The 17,270-nt window shown below is 39.1% G+C and overlaps 2 protein-coding genes across 2 annotated transcripts in view; one reads left to right on the top strand and one right to left on the bottom strand.

The window, feature by feature from the left end:
* COG5 (component of oligomeric golgi complex 5) overlaps positions 1 to 17,270 on the top strand; it is a 186,695-nt gene that overhangs the window by 61,177 nt on the left and 108,248 nt on the right. The gene's annotated exons all lie outside the window — the stretch shown is intronic.
* GPR22 (G protein-coupled receptor 22) overlaps positions 1 to 17,270 on the bottom strand; it is a 46,127-nt gene extending 28,857 nt beyond the window's left edge. The window contains exon 1 of the mRNA XM_083851270.1: positions 1 to 17,270. This exon is cut by the window's left edge and continues 23,151 nt beyond it. The gene's annotated coding sequence lies outside the window, so the exon portion shown is untranslated.

Here is a 17,270-nt window from a genome sequence, read left to right as displayed (position 1 = left end):
TAGCACTTACGAGTGAGGGTACTATAGCTTCCTTTATTATCAGACTTCTCACACTGTGCCCCTTTTTTTTCTCAGAGGATTTCTTTGAAAATCTGTCCCAGCTGCTGACTGTGCTCTGGGAAAGGGAAAAGCAGTACTACTGCTCTGTGACTGCTTTGCTAGCTTTTGTCATGCAAGACTGCAATTCTTATGCTACTGATAATATATATATTTCCAAATTGTGTGATTTGATGAAATTCATTGATGCTACTATCAAGATAATGTTTGAGAATCTGAACTTTCATTTTAAAGATGCCGTTTAGTTCTCAGGGCTTCTGAAAACTTTGGGGATGCAAAGCAAGGGTGCTCTAGAATTTCAGAAATAGGGAAATAAAGTAAAATATGCATACAGGTACTGCTTTGAAAAGTTAGAACGATGCCACATTTTCTTGAGGGCTAACTCATTTTTTGAACTCTTGACGTTGTTACTGCTGATGGCTGTCTTCCCTGTCATTTTTCAGGAAAAGAAAAAATAGGTGTCTCTCTCCCTCTCCCCGTGTTTTGCTTCCTCTTTCCTGCTTGTAAACCAGATTAGCCAGCTTTACTCTGGGGAGAGGGTAAGAGAGGCTAAGGCTCTACTTGGAGAGTACAGGTAGAATGGAGAATATATGTGCAAACAATCCTTAGACTCCCAGAATATTGCTCCTCAAAGTTGCAAAGCATGGACAGAAGTATTCTGAAATGTTCTGCTTTTTGAAACTGACAAATATTTGTTTCTTTTTTCTTTTCTTCTCTCAGAAATGTACACCTGGTGATTTGTGCATTTTATTAACTTAACGTGGTTCCCTCAGTGCGCCCAGACAGATGCCCCTCTCTTAGTTGCTGTGAGGCCTTTACACTTGCTTTAACTTTGTTTTATCTCATTGTATTTCTGAAATTGGAATTGTGTGGAATTATTTTACCCATGCAACAGGCTTCACACAATACATCTTTTCTGTCATTTGTAGTGGTATATGAACTCTGAGTGATTATTTATAAACATATATGCCACCCTGCCTTTTTTTTTTTAACAAACACTAGTTACTGTGGTGGTACATGAGAAGATGGAAAACGAGCATTCTCTAAACTAGCCAATGAAATTATTTTCCTATTTCCTGCTATCAGATACAAAATTTTATTATTGAAGCCTGATGCTCCTAAGGAGTGCTCTGTCATACCTAGAATGCCTTTGAAGACCTGTCTGTTTTCCCTTACTTGAGCAATTTGCCTTGATCCCTAATGCTGCTTGCCAAAGTCAGACCAAGCATAATTAGCTTTGTGGATGAAAACGAGCCTTCAGAAGATTTAGATGAAATTTGAAATTGTTGCTTTCTGGGAAGGTTTGACGTTTTGAAAAGCATTTTTTGTCCAATTCTTGACAAACCTGAAACCGTTGCAAGGCAGGAATTTGAAAAAATTTGTATTTTGGAATTGGATAGGACTCTAAATTATTTTGTAACATAATACGACATATTTAAGGAAAAATATTTTAATTAGGCAGCAATCGCTGCTTCCAAACAGTTACTGAAATATCTTATAAAACAATGCATTTAATTTTAATTTGTCACAGCAAGATGCAAACAGCGAAAAAAAGAAAAAAAAGCCACTGCCTTACGGAGGTTGTAGTTTTCATTCTGAGTTCCTTTGTGTAAAGCTAAGGGAAACTCTGTTAAATCTGACGTTTTTTCACTTGTACTCGAGTAATCCTTGTAGTGGGGTCCTTGTTTCCTCCTCAGTGTTTGGTCTTGGAGGGGGAAGGCCCTGAGGCGCATCAGCAGCCTCCCTGCAGCCCTCTCCGCTGTGCTTGCCACGAGTGGCTAGCTCAGCCTTTCTGGAGGCACTGCTGCACCCGTCTCTTGCCAGTTTCCTGTGCTTCAGTCAGCCCTAATAAGCCATTTTATTTACGAATATGATCTGTGTAATGTCTCCTCAAATGCAATCAGCTAACCCTGCCTTTTTAATTACTTACAATGACTTTAATTGGATCAGAAAACAGCAAGAAATATAAAGTAACAATGTAATAGAGTTAGCACAGCGAGAGGCCTCTGGTGGGAGCTGCGGCCAGGTTACTCTGTTCCTAGGCCGGCTCCATCTGGCACGGCTGGCAGCTGCCCCCAGCCCCGCTCAGGAGTCTGCTGTGGCACAAGTTCAGCCACAAGACAGCCACGTTCATTTAAGATGCTCAGCACCTGGATTTTGTCAGTATTTCAGACTCTCAAGCCTCAGAAAAAAACCTTTTTTTTTTTTTTTTTACTCAGAACAATAGACTGGTGTTGAGCTTCTGTGTGCCACAGTTCCTTGTTGGTGCCCGTTAGGCCTCCTTCAGGCCCTTCTCGATTCTTTCTGTTTGCCACTTCCTCACAGCCCACCAGTCGAGCGCTATGTAAATACAAAAGTATCTTCAAAAACAAAATGCACGTCTTCCATTCTTTTCTCAAGGGCATTGCGTAGGCTGAGTGATTTCGCCTTTTTTCAGCATAGCTGCTTCTCTTGAGAAGTCAGGCAGGCCTTCATGTTGGGACTGGCCAGTCGCTGCTGGCTTGGGCTGTTTGCTTGAGGGTTGCTCAGGGAAACTAATAACCTACAGCAACCTTTATTGCTCCTTACTTTCTGGCCCTATCCAGCCATACAACTGAGAGGCCTAGTGTGTGTCTGCTGTGTATGTCGGAGTTTGAGGCATTTCCCTGACTGGCCCCTTCTGATAATTCCTTTTTTTTTTTTTTTTGTTAACCTTCCATTTTTTTTCTTAGAAGTTCCAACACACAGAAAGGGATTTTAGACTGTACCCAAAGTACCCAGGATTTCATATATTTCTACAAACATTCATGTGTACTATATTTGCAATGCTTTTCGCACGTATATTTTTCTAAAAAAGAAAAGTCTCTTTTCACATATTCAATTTGCAGATGACAAAGAACGTCATAAAATCAATAAAGTGAATTGGGAGTTTTATTTGAACTAATATTCACAAATACTTGTGATGCTTTTCTCAGTACAAATTGTGGCCTCTTTACTTGCATAGCATAGAGTCACTAGAAACCTAGGTGCGACTTCTGCAGAATCAAGCGCAGCACTGCATTGCCACTGATTTGATCAGCGGGTATGCATGCCAACTGTAGGTAACTGTCAAAATTCTCGTCAGAGAAGTAGTTTGATAAATCATTGTCTTGGTACCCCCAGAACTACCCAATGAGGAAATAGTGTCAAATGCTCCTTTGGTAGGGTGAGGGTGGAGAAGTCAGTCAGCAGTTGGTGGCCACCTCCTGTAAATGACATGAGAAGGGTTACCCAGCCTGGAGAAGAGATGGTTGAGGGGAAAATATGATGGATGCATATCGAGTCATGAATGCTGTGGGAAAAGCAGAGACATATCAAACAATCGCTCTCTTCCATTACAAGTACTAAATGGCATTGAATGACAACGGTGGGTGGCAGGTTCATAACTTAAAGCTACTGCTCTGTACAGCATGTATTTCAGACATCATGGAAAGCAGTGATTGCTAAATGTTTGCGTGGTTTCAAGGAACATTTGGATGATTAACAAAAGAGGAAAAGGAATTGAGGATCATTAAACGCAACAGTACCGTTGCTCGTAATATTGCTAATCCATAAATTGTATCTGTGTAGAGCTTTTGCATTCAGAGATGTCTATGCCTGGTGCTTACTGTCCCCTGTTGTGAAAAAGGAGCTTGGCTAACCCGAGGACATAACCAAGTCATGGAAATTAAGAGCTGAGACCGCAGCTCATCCAGAAGTATGTCTTTCAGGATCTGCTGACAATTGTTTTACTCAGCACAATAGATCATCTGCTGGTCTCTAAGCATGGATCTCCTAGTGAGATATATTTGACAGCAAATAAGTTTTACATATTAAAATTGCAAATATTGTCATGTTTCTAGACAAGACTCATTGCTGCTGCTACTTCTTAGTTTCCAGTATTTCAGTGATAAATTGTCATGAATGTATCAATACCATTAGTACTGAAGAGCAGTGATAATCTTTGCTTAATTTTCTGCTAAAGATGAATATTTTCAATGTTTAACTATTTTATTTTCATAAGGCAAAAATAAACATTCTGTATGTTGGAAAAATGTAAATCTTAATTGTGCTGTAGTGTAATATATATATACATATATATATATATATTACTTTAGGGCTGTGTTCCTACAAGAAAGTTAGTAAAAGCTAATGAGAAATTGTTTTTCCTTTGATGTTTTTAATTCAATTTTGTCCTCCAGAAGGAAAAGGTGTTTAGTCTAATTGTTGGTATTATGAGTTTTAGAGAAGAATCTGTTTCTTTCCTGCTCTTGAAATGATTCATAACTGTTAGCAATGAATTCCACAAATTAGGCTTTCTGAGGCCTGAGAAAAATCTGTTGCCAGACTAAATATTGTTTAGAATGAGAGGAACTGTAATAAAAATTATTATGGAATCATATGAGTACACAATGAGTCTATGTGTTTTGTCAGTTTTGTTTTAAAGTATTAAATTGCTAACCATCTTCTGTCCTTGAAGCAGCACATTTTTTTGGTCCATGCAATTTTTCTGGTGTCAATTACTAGGTATAATTGGCTGGTAGATAATTATGTAATTCCACAAAGAAAATGTATGCATTTATTTAATAACAATTATTAATTAAATGAAATGTTATCTGTTAACAGTTTGTGCCTTTAAGAACCAAAAGACATGCTTGAACTTGCTGCTTGCTTTCTTGGATATGCTTTTTTTTTTTTTTAAATTCTTGGTATTTTTATCATTTAACTCATTATTTTGAACCCTGCTACCTAAGATATAAATTTTTAATTTTGAGTCTGTGTGGCATTAGTGATAATAGAACTCAAATGTGTCATCAGTACGATATTTGAGAAGACTTAGCTTTTGATTTTTAACTGCTTTAAAATTATGAAAGAAAAAGACAAGTACATTTTAATGAAATCTTAATCTATGGTGATTCTCAACCATCATCTATTATGCGATTCCTAATTTTATTAATATCTGTGTTTTACTTGAAGGAAAAAAAAAAAAAAAGGACACCAGTATGTGTGTAAGAACCCAAACCTAGTGAGAAATTATATTATACTTTTAGGTAACTGAAGAACTTTTACAGGTAGCGTAAAGGTATAGTGCCACAGCTGTCTAAGGGCAGTCACAGAGAGTGTATTAAAGGCTTGTTTCTTTTTGCCTAATCTTTGAAGAGCAGCTGTGCAGGTACATTGTTCAAATCCCCTTTCACCTGTGTTCATACATGAATTATCTGGCAGGTTTGGGGGGAATGATGAACATGAGAGAGCAGTTTGCATGGGGTGGACTGGGGGGTACACGACATTTCCTCCAGCTTCTTTGCATTCTGTTGTCACTGCAGATGCAGCTAAGTAATACATTAAATGGTAAGGGTGAGAGCTGTATTTTACTCTTTGTATCTTCGTGGCTGTTTTAGCAAACTATAACAAATGGGGAGTGGGGCTAGGAAAGGAAAGGATTAAAGCTTTAAATTTTCTATTTTTCAACTTCACTATCTGATTTGTACAAGATAGAAGGTATTAAAGCATTGTGGAAGATAACTGCTGTGAGTCTTTGTATCATGGTTAAATGCTTTATATTTCTATTGGAACATCAAAAGACAGGCATCTGTAGAGGCTAACTTCAAATACAAATATTTGGAACCTGAACGCTGTTATGTTGAGTTTGGCTTTCAAACATTGTTCTTTCTTGCACCTCTTTTTAGTACTGCTGCTAAGTTTTATTGCCGCTAGAAGAACTGGTGGGAATTCTGGCTGACTGAGTTGATTTCTGCCATAGGCTCATCTCTAAATTTTAATAAAGCTTTACTGTAGGAGATAAGATATTGTATGGTGTTTTAAAACTTTGCAGTTATATTCAGGATGTTTACAGAAGCACTCTGGATAACACAAGGTTCACTTTGTTCTCCCACAGAGTATCTGAAGTACATAAAACCTGTGTGATTTATAGCATATGCAACATCTGTTGACTCTAAAGATGATAAAATCAAGCAAATCTGCAGCTAATTGCAGGAAGTTATTGATGGTATGCCAAGGGAGAGGTGGGAGGAGGAATTAAATATGCATTTATTAAAGATAAAAATTACATATATTTTTAAGTACCAAGGGAATTAACAGCTGATCCTAAAGAAAATGCAGTTCTGGTTTTGCAGAAATGTTTTCCTGAAGGTGTAAGTTCGAAAGGGGTAAATGGTGGGTGTTGAAAAGAGGCAGGAGAGACCCACAAGGACTGAAGAATATTGACAAAGTATTTACAGCTTATATATATATAAGTAAAAAAGAAAGTATTGCGTCTTACATTATTCAGGGGCCAAGATAATAGCATGATTTTGGTTTAATTTGATTTTACAGGACTGTATCACTATTGATCTTGAAGTATCTCCTGGCATCTACAAGTATGTGTTAGAAATGATCTGTATTCTCTCATGTACAAACTGACATTTTTGGATGCATGCTGTTATATAAAAATAATGATAAAAATAATAATAAAAAACAGGATATAACTCATTGAAATGAAAAAAATGAAGTGCAGCTAGAAATGACTAACTCTATAAGGTAATTGTAGACTTGTATACTTGAAGTCTATAACTGTTAAAGTGCATACCTTTATCCAGATAAAAACGTATTCAAGAATTAGGGCCTTAATTATTAATATCACAGATTAAAACTCACAAATGAACAAAAATCTCTTCTGCCCTCCTTTGAGGGCATTGACTCAGTGAAGAGTTAACCATCTTTGCTGTCTCAGCGACCGGTGGGATGTTTGAAGGTTATTGTTCACTAAGATTTTTGGAACACGTGATTTTCCTTCATTTTCTTTTATCAGTGTATGTATCTCTTACAACGTGGTGCAGTACTGACGGAAACTGAATCATTGTACTTTTACATAAATCTGAGCAATGAAAAAATTCTACTTGCCTTTTGAATGATAAAAGTAATAATATTTAATATTTAAAAGCTGCCAAAAATACTGGTATTTTCATGTCCACATGTAAATTTTTATTATCTTTTACATCCTACCACCCATCACTATTTTGCTTGCTTTCATGGCTTCATTTATGATGCTAACTTAGGTAAATAAGAGAGAGTCAAAGTCATATACCTTCATTTAGATGAGCCCTTATCTCTGTTCTGGAAAGATTTTCCTCAGCCACTCCAGCAATACAGTTAGAAGGGCATAATTCCTTTACATGGGTATATGATGCAGTTGCAATATATTTTCAATGCAATTATCTCTTGCAGATATGAGAATACATTTCTTTTCATTCTCTTTCATTTTATGTACTGATGTGATGCTCCATTTCAGGGAAGACTGCTTATTGTACAGCTGTTGGGATTTTAAGAAATACTTCTCTGACAGTAAAGATCCTGATTGCTGTCTGCTCAAAATTTATTTAAAAAAGCATTCTTCACCCCTTTGTTTTCCAGTTTTGGATGCTCTGCTGAAATTAGAGCAGAAATGCTGTTGGCATTGGTAATGAGCAAGCAGTGCAAAGCTGCTGGTTTAGATGGGAGCTGGGGGGAAACATTCAAGGTGGAAAGGAAATGACTCTTACTAATTAATAAGATTGTATGAACTGATTTGTATTTCTGTCCTTTCACAGCTCACATTCCAACATTTTTTCTGTATCTTATTTTTGAGCGTGCTGTCAGTCTCATCTCTTTCAACCCGTAAGTTCGTTTCTTCAGTAATCCCCAATTTGTGATTCATACCTCTCCTGTTCTGCATTAGACCTATCCGTCCCCCTTTCTCTTTCTTTTTCACATATGCTGTACACATAGCTTTGCATCTGCGATGGTATGAAGTCTGTTCAAAACAGAAATAGGACAACTCGATTTTTACTGGCAACATGCTTTATTTTTGCTTAGCTCCAAAAAAAGCCCAAGAGGAGTATTGACTTGTAGAGGTATTATTGCTTGTTGCCACAATAAATTTGATTTTAGAAGTCCATGTACATCTGAAGGGCAGTGCAGTGGCTAAATTAAACTTCAGTGAATTTATTATAGAGAAGTGTTTTCCTCTCTGTTTATTTTTAATGAAGAACAACCTCTTAATTATCAGAATGAAACGTGGACTTTTTAAATAATATATATATTGTACTTGTTTTTATGATTATAACTTCTGCTTCACGTTGGGAGTGCTGTTGTAGAGGTGATGCACTACATAGGCAGTGGTGTAAGAAATTTTCTTTTGAATGTTTTCTGATTTCTAGGCCATAGGTCAGGTAGAGCTCCACCCAAAACATTTCATCTAAATGCTGAGGATGAGTGGCACAGAAGGTCCTTGGGAGTACTTTATCACAGAGAATTTAGAAGAATGAAGTTTTAGCTGGTAAAAATGTTTGGGGAGCTCTTGAAGTTTCTCAAGTCAGCTTCTTTTGAGGAAAGGCTTAAGAAGCTCTGGGTGATATAAGAGTTCGAGATTACCTTGACAATATTAATGCTCAGTAGTTTCATTAAAGTGTAAGTTGCAAACATCCCTGCAGGCTAATGTCCTCCATGGGTAAGGTGTACAGCAGCACAAATACAGGGTTCTCCCCAAATATTAGAATTTCCTTTGTTGTAGCTTGTGTCTTTTGCCTCTTGACCTGTCTGCGTACACCTCTGAGAGAGGTCCGCCTCTGCCTTCTCCCCAACACCTGCTAGACAGAAAAAGACAGCAGTTACATCTCGTCTTAATGATCTCCTTAATGATCTCTTCCCTAGGTTAACAAACAGTTCTCTCCTCCTGTCCTCACACTCACGTGCCTCAGCTCCCTGGCTGTCTTGGTGGTTCCGTGTTGGACTCACTCCGATTTAACTTACTGCAGGTTAATTTTGTCCCATCACCCAGGTTATTAACGATGATATTAAAGGGTATCAGCCCCAGTGCTGACCAGCCACCAGCTGGATGTGAATCACTGCCCACCCCACTTTGAGCCTGGGCATTTGAGGAGAAGGAATTGGGCAAAACAGAAGAAAGCAGAGGTTCAGTAAGGTTGTCAGTCTGAATCCAGCACGGGGAAAAAAAGGGGGAGGATCTAGTGCTGGGGGAACCTTAAAGGAGTTCAAGAAATCTCGCTTTAGGCCTAAGTGGATGTGGGAGTAGCGCAGTATAACTTGTGATTAGACCTAAGTAATGTTTGTCTTGGTGTGTTAAGCTATTTTCTGAATCATGGCATTTTCACAGGGATGTCTCCAAAATATGGTGCTCATTGTTAAGTCAGGGATGATGATAAAAATAGATATCAAACTCATTTCCATCAATTCCAGATCTTGCCTGACGTCTGATTTCCAGCCCAGAGAGTAGGAATTAACTCTTCCATCAAGACAATTTAAATGCAGCTTTAATATAATGTTAAAAATGGATAGTCAGGCTTCCTCACTACTCCTCCAGTCCTGTTATCAACTTTGGCTGTGTTTCTTGAGTTCTGGCATGCAGGCTGGAGAGAAAAAGCAAATTTCCTCTGTAGGTAGAACTGGTCATAGGTGATAATTGAAGCACTACTAAATGTTTTAACAGAAAGTGCATTCTTTCAAAATCAGTAACAATCATTTTGAGGAAACAGAAACCCAACTGCAGGATGACAACCGATTTCTTCTTCCTCCAGCCTCCTGTACACCTGAAAATTTTCACTTTGTTTTAACATGCTAGAGGAAGTTAAATACTTTAATATTTAGATGATCACTAGTTTTAGAGTGTTGAACTCCAAATTTTCTTCTGAAATGAAGCTTTAGTCAGGTAAAACAACACAATATAGATTACATCCTTTTTTTACAGTACAAGGTAGATTGCCTGTGTTTAAATGGGTGGTTCAGGTTTTGCTCTCTTTAAATCATTCACTTTCACCAGTTTGGGTTTGGTACCAGTGACCTGATTTCTTTAAAGCTCAAACATTCCTGGCATGTGCTTGATAAGGAAAGCTGAGGAGTAGGTCTGCTCTGGTTTTACTTTTCATGTCTCCTTTCCCTAGGGACACCTATGCGAAACTATACGTGGTTGTCTAATATTTTATTTCCTTTTCTGGACTTAGCATGAGCGAGTTAACATGCTATCTGGGAGAGCAAACAGAAATTCAGTGCCACTAGCTCGATTCAGTTTCTGGCTCCAGCAGGGCAGTTTTGCCTCCCTTGATGTTGCTCAAACAGCTGAAATGCTAAACCTTTATGTATTATGCATACAAGTAGTTAATTTTTAAGATGGTAAAAATTGGTTAAATAAAGATCAGTTTTCATAGGAACTTAATGGCATTTTAGTGACAGATATTTTATTCTTCATTGTTTCACTGAGGAAAGGAGACATTTGCAGGAATATTGTCCTGTAGGAAAAGGAAGGAAAGATAGTAGGAACTGTTTGAGTAACTGGCACTGTTGTAAAATGAAATTTTCTTCCTCTCCAGTAACGAATTCATAGTTTCTCCATAAAACTTTCAAAATTAATCTTTTAAGGTTCAAAATTAATCATTTAATCAGTTCATACAATATATCTAAAATACACGCTGTATTCTCTATGGCACAGTATAGAACACTGACATTGTTGTCTTGAACACTTCACAGAGCACCATGATTTATGCAGTTTTATAGGACTAAACATTTTTCTGAAGAGCTTGCGCTATGTAAAATGGCTGTAAGATATCATTTCATAGTGACCGTAGAGGAATTCTTTTCACTTGATTTAAAGGCTTAATATTAGCTTTGCTTCAGCAAGTGCTTAGGAGCCTGGTGCAGGGTGTGGGGCAACCTCTCCAGCCTATGTGGAGAATAAAATGAATAAAACAGATCATGGAGGAGGTTCTTCTCTGAGGCACCAGTTTCCATTTCTGAAGACCTACAAATGTGCCTTCTCTTGCCATTCCCCACCTGCTCTGTGTATCAGTGGCATGGAAAATTTAAGTGCCTCCAGGGAGCAGACTGTTGTTCTTCATGTTAGTTTATATTGTTTTTTATGTTACTTTATTCACCTATTCTACTTAGAGAATAAAGACGGAATACAAAATGTCAGGTCACCTTCACCAAAGGGTGAGCCTTGGGTTTCTGCCAAGGTATCGGGCTTGGTTGTAGGACTATTTTTAGTTTAGTATTACCTGCATTGTTGAAAACTAAGAAATGAACCTATTCAGGCCCAGCAGCTTCCTGGGTTGTGGGTTCAGATACAACTGAGGCAAACAGGATGTCATCCTTCCTTTTCAGGGACTAGTGCTGTAACTAAGATTTCTGTGAGGACCATGGATTAGATTTGTGGCCCATTTGAATTAGTAAATTACTTTGAGGTATGTTAGAAGCAGATGAAAAAAATAATTCAAATTGGTCATCAGCAGTTCTAACAAATCGATCTACTCATTTTGTTTGTTTTGTGCTAGTATCTAGGCACTGCTGTAGGACCAAAGGCTGAGTGCTTAATAACTCCCTTCAAAAATGAAATTGTTGGTCATTACTGAACACTTCTCCCTTGTAGAAAGGATTTTATGTGCTTTTTACAGTATCTGTCCATTCCCTCCTAATTCTGTGTAATGGAAATAAATACTGCAAATAATGATTTAGATTCAGCTTCATAAACATCTTCTACCAGTTTACATCTGAGCTTCCACCAAGGATTGTAGCCCGCCTATGGGTTCCTACCCTCTCCCATAAGCCAGCAATAGTTTTTGAATGCCTGTGTCATGCATCAGATGAGAGAGAGTGCCTTTGGATGAAAACTCAGTAGGAAGAACTCCCATGAATGCTAAAACTTGCAGGCTGGGGTGGAAGGAAAGGGCAGGAGAGCAAGTGAGGGGCATGGAGGTGGAAATGTGAGAGCATTCATGTCAGGGCAGCCTACACTTAGATCAGCTTAAGGTAATACTGATATTGCAGTTGTACCCCATCTTGACATTCTTTGTTTCTAGTATGTGATTTGTAAGGGACAATTTCAGCCAATTTGTTTTGATCTTTATGTTCTCTCTTGAGAAATTTTCAGCATAGGTGCAACGTTTGCCCTGTAGCAGTCTTCTGCAGTATTTTTTAATAAATCATGTTTTGGTAGCCTCTCAACTTGCGCATACTTAAATCTCAGCATAACGTTTGGGGATCATTTGGACCTGTTGAGTTTTTGGATTTTAAATCAGTAGTTTCTTCTAAAATCATGATTTTTCTTCATTATGGAAAAAGAACAGCCTTAGGGTACAGATGTCACCAACATTTTCTGCAGCTAGGTCTGAAGAAGCAAAGTAGAACAAAAAGAAACAATCCCCCAAAGTTCCTCAAACAGGCAAACAGAAATCACTGAGAATTTCAGGAATGCCTTAATTTCCTTTAATTACTCCCCATGTTCCATGAAAAAAACCCTCTTAATTGGTCACTGGATTCTTGCTACTTGTGCATCGGGTGGATTGCTGGTGTTTGCTCCTAGAGAACCACTTCAGCTCTCCTAATTTGCTTCTGGAAGTTTGCTGTAACTTTGCTCTTTGTTATTAGCGTCACTGACACCATTTCTCAAGGCACGGAAGGCTTTCTCTTTTGGCTCACATAGCCTCTTGAGTGACGTGGTTTAATCACAGTGGTTTATTGCTGGCTGTCCTGGTTTCCTTTTGTTAGTGCACCTGATTGTCTTAGTCTTAGTAGACTTAGTGTTGATTCTCTAATTTCCAGGAAAAGCTCAAAATGAGCTCAGTTTAAATAGAGAGCATGATGCACTTTCTGCGGAGCTCATAGTGATGCTAGCTTCATAATTACCCTGTTTTTCAAACATTTGAATAGTGAGGTCAAAAAAAGGAAATTGTCTTGTAGAACGTTTCTAAGTTGTTGAGTCAGATTAAGAAAAACTAGCTGCTTTGCTCAGTCTTGTTTTTCTACCTCAAGTACTGTGCATATCAGATTTATCTCTGTCTGTTGAACTCCTCTTACATAACTATCTGGGAAACGGCGGTTTAAAAACCACAACTTTAAGCAACATCTAAGCTGGTAGATTAGAAAAACTGTTCTGATTTAGTAAATGGAGAAAATTTGGAAGCATAATGACAAAAGTCTTTTCTTCTTTAAGTATAAAATTCTAACCCTTTCTCAGGCTGAGGTAGATTATAAATGTCACTTATTCCTAGGGCTCAGCGTATTTTGCTTTGACATATAATACTTTTGTTCAAGAAGAGGATTCAGCAGGCAGTCTGTATTTTAAGTCCGTAAAAAGTCATTTCCAGCTGTGCTTTCCAAGCTTAATAAGGTGTGATGGTCAGAGTGGAAGCACTACCAGCACCCTATGGGAGAGTTAAGGATCTGCCTTTATTTTTGTGCACCTCTATAAAGAGCTGGAGTTAGCAGAGGGGCGGGAGGTGGAGGAATGGCTACAGCACTGTAGCTCCCTCCTCTGATTTCCTCCTGTGCTCCGTGGCTTTGAAGTGGCTGGTGCAGCGTGCCGCAGTTCATGCTGGTGTGAGGGCAGTGCATGGCATCCAGCCTTGGCTTGTGGTCTGACAATATATTTAGGTCCTGATTCATTTTAAGCACGAGCGTTCCCTTATTTAGTTATAAATACTGTACTCAGTAAATCTGTAATGGTTAATGTAGGATTAGCTTTACTCGGGAGCTTTAGGGTGAAAGGCAGGAGTGTGGAAATCCTGCTGTCCCTATTGGAGTGACGGAGAACCAAGCTAAGAGTGATTGATTAGTTCAACTTCAGAGAGGAAAGCTGGCAAGTTTTAACATGGGCCCTGGTCTGCAGAGCCTGCAATACCTGGAAGATGAGCCTTCGCAGCTGCTTCATTCTCTGTAAGTAGACACAGGTACCTTACAGCCCACTTCACCCGTGCTTCTTTGGTCGTGACTGTATAGTTAGTCGGACTGTGTAGTTGCTGGCTGACTGTACACAGCAAGGAGCAGGATGATGGTACTGCACAAATGCCTGGAGCAAAATTCTGCCTTCGCTAGTCCCTGCATTAACAACCGCTAGTATCTTTGTTGTAGTGCATGTGACGTGTTTTCTTTATTAACTACTATTAACACTTTGGAATGTGCAGGTTCCTCTGCAATATTTCAGATAAACCGTATCCTAAATGTACCAAGGGCCTGGCTACAATCTGGCCGTGCTGGTGTCAGCTACCTCTGCTGCACTTCACCTGCACGGTCAGCAGTGGCAGCGTCACTGGTGGCAACGCAGGAGCAAAGGTATTTCTGATATTATGCTGTCTGCTTAGACAATAAAAAGTATCCAAAGGTGTGTGTCCTGCTGGTGGCGAAGCTTCTGCTATTATATAGGAATGGCAGGAAAGCATTTGCAGATGTTTTTACTGTAGACTTACTGTCCTCACGAAAGCTGCTTTTCTTTTGAAAGCGGTACAATAGGATTGCCCACGGGTTAGGACGGTAACTCCCAGCAGCCAGGGTAGGCGGTCTAGCTGCTGAACCCACGGAAAGGCTCTCAATTTTGAAGTCCTACTGAAATACATTGTCCCAAGGCATTTTGTTAGGATTGCAGGAAATCCGAAACGAAGCTGCAGATTTTGGCAGATAAGCAGGAGGTGGCTGCCAGTCTGAGGCGCAGATGGAGTATTTGGAGAAGCCAAAGCAGCATGGGCTCTCTGTTCCTCCCATGGAAGCATCACACTGATTAGATTTTTAGCGCCTGAAATGGCCTAATTTAGGTTTTGAGATAAAATATGGTAGGGAGAAACAGCTCTTCTTTATTTCTTTTTCACAGATATTTAGGAGATCGGAATCATGTTTTAATTTTATTTTTTTAACAGCCTGGGGTTGTAGAATATGATTTTATCACGTAAGCGAAGTCCACAGCAATTTTTTTATTTGTGGACTAGGTAAGTCTTTGAAGATATTTTTAATGCCATGTTGCCAAGAAACTACTTCAAGGTTTATGATTGCAGTAGACTTAGTCCTTAGTCTTTGCACCTTTTTTTAAATTTTTTATTTTAAATTTTTATTTTTTACTGTGTCAGCTGAGGGAAGGGGTCAGGAAACTAGCGTTCATGCTCAAGTCACTTGTTGGCTGAAGTTAGTAATCGAAGGCAGTGGGAGCTTAGTATTAGTTTTAATAGGAGCACCTTTATACGTGCAGCTTAGTCACAGCAAAAAGTTGCTGTCAGCTGGGTAAGTCACTCCTGTCTGGGTATGAGGGACTGCCATGGCCCCCAGCAAAAGCAGCTTTGTAAACATGCATTTGTATAGGGCTTCAGTAATAGCCTGTGCAGCATGAAATGTACTTTCCTGCTGCTCAGCTGTCCTTTGACTTCTCTGATCAATTTTTAAACAAACGTGTACAGACAAAACCATTTGCAGGCCTATTCTTAGTAGGCTAAAGCCTATTTAACATGCTGTACTGGTAAGCATGTTGATTTCCTTGATTCCTAACTCAGCTTTATGCAGCACTTCTGGATTTTTTTTTTTATTTCAATTTCTTATGCAGAGTTTTTCATACACAGGTACAAAGATTTTCTTCTCTACGTAGCTGTGAAGTCACTCACTTGGAGTTTTGTGTTCAATTCAGAACATGTGGTTGCTAAAATTAATCTGATGCTTAGATGAGTTCATTGTGAATAAACAAAAATAAATGGCTACTAAAGTGAAAGGTTATTTGTCAAAGATTTAAAAGTTCAGCTGGCTTAGTAAGAATTTAAGTCTGTGCCTTAATAAACTTACTGGGAGGACATTAAAGGAAGATAACTTCATTAGGAATTCATAATGGGCTGGTTATTAATGGAAACAGTGCAACATTGTCTTACGAAGGAAGTATAGCAGGCCCAGAGGAAGGACACAAAGATGATCAAAGGGCAGGAGCACCCCTCCTATGAAGAAATGCTGAGAGAGCTGGGGGTGTTCAGCCTGGAGAAGAGAAGGCTCTTGAGAGACCTCGTTGCAGCCTTTCAATACTTAAGGCGGGCTTATAAAAAGATGGAGAGCTACTTTTTGCTCAGGCAGATAATGACAGGACAAGGTAGAATGGTTTTAAACTAAAAGAGGGGAGATTTAGACGAGATGTTAGGAGGAAATTCTTTACTCTGAGGGTGGTGAGGCCCTGGCACAGGCTGCCCAGAGAAGCTGTGGCTGCCCCATCCCTGGAGGTGTCCAAGGCCAGGCTGGATGGGGCTTTGGGCAGCCTGGTCTGGTGGGAGGTGTCCCTGCCCATGGCAGGGGGTTGGAAATAGATGATCTTCAAGGTCCCTTCCCACCTAAGCCATTCTATGATTATTTCATTACTTTTATTGAATCTTTCAAAAGAAGGAGTGGAACCCATGAGCAAAATGCTGATAAAAGTGTAAATGAGAGCATTTCTGCATTGTCTTACAGATAAGCAGTAGTGTCAAGGTCTAAGCAATCTTGACATGGGGAATTGGAGTGATTTAGATCTAGGAGGATTAAAAAAAAAAGAAAAAGAAAAGCATAATTGTCTTTGAAGGTTCGTCTGGTACACTGAAGACCCTTCTTAGATGGCTTTTACAGTTCCCTGGGGATCTGTTCTAAGTGACCCAGAGATGTTTAGCATGTCCATTTAATGAATCTAATCATCCAGTTCCCACCTAATTTATGTTGTATTTCAGAGATTTAAGTGGAGAGGTGTATCTGTTCTTGGAGGAGCCTAAAGATGTAGGTGCTCACAGGTCTTACTTTCCATATTCCAGGATCATGGATTTCAGCACAGTGGCCATATTTGGTTTGATTTGCAAAAATGTGCAATAGATATGGGTGTAATTGCACAATATTAGAAGAAGCTGAGTTCTAGCTCAATCTGAGCTGTAGGTCTTCATTAGCGTGAAGGAGACTGAATATACAGTTCTTGCATCGCAAGAGAGCACCAAAAACAAGCCAAAAATGTCTGGGAAGAGACATCCTCCAGCCCTTCTTTCGGTGATGGTCACTAGTTAGGTCAGGAGTGCAAGACCAGGCAGAGAGCCAGCAGCAGAGAACTACTTAGCATAGAGGTCAGGTGTCTCAGGGAGTGTGAAAAGTTGTTTTTTACTCCCTGGGTTGTGTTTTATATCTAAAATTTCCCCATGTGAAAAGCCTAAATAGTCCAAAGAGCAGAGATTAGAGTGTCATGCTCTTTAAAAGAAAATGCATCTCAAAGATTGTCACAGGTTCAAAGCTTCTTAGATAAAGGCAGACGAAGAGTGGGGTTTTCAACTTGCTGGAGTGCTCTAATTACAATGGGACTATTCATCAAAGATTAAGCAAATTAGCCACATCTGCGTAGCCAGTGACAGAAGTCAGGTTTGAGTAGATTTTCTAGCTGCAGTCACCAGTCCTGCCTACTACTCTGTAGATGTCATATT

Source organism: Anser anser (assembly GCF_964211835.1).
Source record: "Anser anser genome assembly, chromosome: 1".
Taxonomy (NCBI): Eukaryota; Metazoa; Chordata; class Aves; order Anseriformes; family Anatidae; genus Anser; species Anser anser.
The sequence above is the reverse complement of the archived record's forward strand: the minus strand, read 5'-3'. Positions and strand labels throughout refer to the sequence as shown.